At 33.9% G+C, this 3048-nt stretch overlaps 1 non-coding gene across 1 annotated transcript; it reads left to right on the plus strand.

Moving 5' to 3' along the window:
* Window positions 1-846: 846 nt before the first annotated feature.
* Window positions 847-908, plus strand: LOC123633723. The gene has a single exon (XR_006733738.1). It is a non-coding gene; the product is annotated as a U7 small nuclear RNA (small nuclear RNA).
* Window positions 909-3048: the final 2140 nt, after the last annotated feature.

Consider the following 3048-nt stretch of genomic DNA (forward strand, 5'->3'; position numbering starts at 1 on the left):
GTGGCTCACACCTGTTATCTAAACACTTTGGGAAGCTGTAGCAAGAGGCTTGATTGAGGACAGGAGTTTGAGACCAGCCTGGCAACATAGCAGGACCTTGCCTCTACAAAATATAAAAAAAATTGGTTGGGTGTGGTGGTACGTGCTTGCAGTCTCAGCTACTCAAGAGGCTGAGGCAGAAGGATCATTGCAGTGAGCTATGATCGTGCCACTGCACACTCCAGCCTGGGCAACAGAGTAAGACCCTGTAACTAAAAAAAAAAAAACTGTGATTCATAGGTCCTTATTTCATATTCACCTGTCAAATAGATTATTTCCTACTCCCAAGAAGAAGCAAAAGAACCTTATTAGAATACATATTTTGAAATATTTACAACTTTTAGGTGATTTTTTTATTTGAGAGATTTACTATATGATCACACTTTATTACATTATAATTCTCCTATGAAATTATTTTTCTCTTTTACTGTATTTGCTTTATGTAACTGCTTAAAATGAGTTTACGACCGTGGTAGCCAGTTGTATTTATACCAAAATCTGTACTGCCAATAAAGTGGCCGATGGTCACATGAAATGTGGTTAGTCAGAATTGAAGTATGCTGTAAGTGGAAAATACATCACAGATTTTGAAGACTTTTGAAAAAGGAATATAAAGCATTTTATTAAACTTTGTATTGATTTCATGTTGAAAATGATATTTTAATATATTGAGTTAAATAAAATAAATTAACATAATTTTTACCTGTTTCTTTTCTCTTTCTTTATGTGGTTATTGGAAAATTTAAAATCATATACGTGACTCAAATTTGTGGCTTTCATTATATTTCTATTAAATATTAGTGTGGTAAATGTTACAGCTCTTTTAGAATTTGTCTAGCAGGTTTTCCAGTCCTTACCAGAAGACCCCCCCCCCAAAAAACAAAAAAAAATTAGTGTGGTCTAGATGCTTTGATTTTTTTCCCCAATATTTTATTATAAAGGCTTTCAAATAAATACAAAAGTTGAAAAAAGTTTACAGTGAATATTTATATATCCTACAATAAACATTTTACTATAATTGTTTTATCATGTATCTAGCCACTTCTCCATTCTTCTATTCATTACCAATCCATTTTATTTCTTTAATTCATTTTAAAGTAAGTTGCAGATACCACCATATGTTCCTCCATATATTTTAGCATGTAGAAGCTTAATTCTGGACTCTATTAAAAATTGAAAATCCCTTTAGTCCTGCTTCTGCTTCTTTAGATTTGATTGTGTTGGTGTGGAGAGGCATACGCAGACTAAATGTATCAAATTGGGTTTAATAAATCTTCTGAGTAAAAGGAACATTTAATCTCTGTTGACGTAAAAGATCTAGATTACTCAACAAATATTTGGAAACCTTATAACGTTACATACTAATTAGAAAAAAAAAAAAAACTTTCTTCTTAGCAAGAAGCAGAAGGTCCAGGCTGAGTTCTATGCCAACTGTGTGACCATGGATAATCATATAACCTCTTTGAGCCTCTGCTTTCAACATAATGCTTATCTCACGTAGTTATAGAGATTAAAGGAAACAATACGTTTACCTGACTTACTGGAGTTTCTGGTATATACTAACTTTTAAATGTCAGCTTCACTGGAAATCAATGCAAAACATTTGGAGTATTGTTGGCAGGTGGATCAGGGGATCCTTGACAATGTGAAAATATCTTTAAAGAGAAAAATGATAATTCTTATAGATGGTTTATTTTTTACAAGTATACTTAGCCACAGGCTATGTAATATTCTCAAAAGAAAGGTATATTTGCTTCCTCTTCATTTTACTTATAAATCCTTTATAGAAATGTCCTAAGATTTCTGTCAACATTTACAGGGTTGAATTTCCTAAACAATTTGCACTTGTGCTTGTACTGAGATTGGCAATTTGAAGACAAAACGTGTTTATGCAATTGTTGGTGATTCACTAACAGAAGATGTGCTGGTTGAAAGGCCAACAAAGTCAAGGAACTAATAGAAAACAGAAGTCTTAGCTGTGTCGCCTTCTACTTTCTGTGTATAGCCATACGGTCAAACTGTATTAGATATCCTTTAATTTTTTTTTTTTTTTTTTTTTTTTTTTTTGAGACAGAGTCTCACTCTGTTGCCTGGGCTAGAGTGCTGTGGTGTCAGCCTAGCTCACAGCAACCTCAAACTCCTGGGCTCAAGCAATCCTCCTGCCTCAGCCTCCCAAGTAGCTGGGACTACAGGCATGTGCCACCATGCCGGGCTAATTTTTTCTATGTATTTTTAGTTGTCCATATAATTTCTTTCTATTTTTTGGTAGTGATGGGGGTCTCGTTCTTGCTCAGGCTGGTCTCGAACTCCTGAGCTCAAATAATCCACCCGCCTTGGCCTCCCAGAGTGCTAGGATTGCAGGCGTGAGCCACCGCGCCCAGCCTAAAATTTTTATTATATTTAAAAATGTTTACCTTTATCAATGCAACACATGCACATAGTTCTAAAAAAGCTTAGATAAAACCAGAGATCCTCTCCTTTCATAGCTCCTTTGTTCTTATTATTGCAGCAGAAGACAACTATTTTCAACATTTTAAATTATTTTGTAGTGTTTATGTACACACTTCTAAATATTGTGCAATTTGATAAGTATTTATTGGCTACAAAATTTAGCATTAAAAATTATTTTCTATAGGAATTTTGAAGGCAGTTTTTTCTTCTAGCATTTATGGTTGTAATTGAGAAGCCCACTCCCCGTCCTTTTATGTAATTTTATTTTTTAAAACATTGAAAGCTGTTAAGATCTTCTCTTCAAACTTTTATTTTTGAGATTTCATAATAAAATGCACAGTTATGAGGCCTACTGCCCCCAGTAATTTTGCTGAACACCCAGCCCTTTCTATAGGCTCTTTTCCTTCATTCTGGAAATACTTCTCTCTGCCTTTTTTTTTTAATATACAATTTTCTCTCCACTCTTTTCCTTATTAATTCTTTTTGGGATATATATTTGTTTTTTGGGGTTTTGTTGTTGTTGTTGTTGTTTTTTGAGACAAAGTCTCACTCTGTTGC

The sequence above is a fragment of the Lemur catta genome, chromosome 2, assembly GCF_020740605.2.
Source record: "Lemur catta isolate mLemCat1 chromosome 2, mLemCat1.pri, whole genome shotgun sequence".
NCBI lineage: Eukaryota > Metazoa > Chordata > Mammalia > Primates > Lemuridae > Lemur > Lemur catta.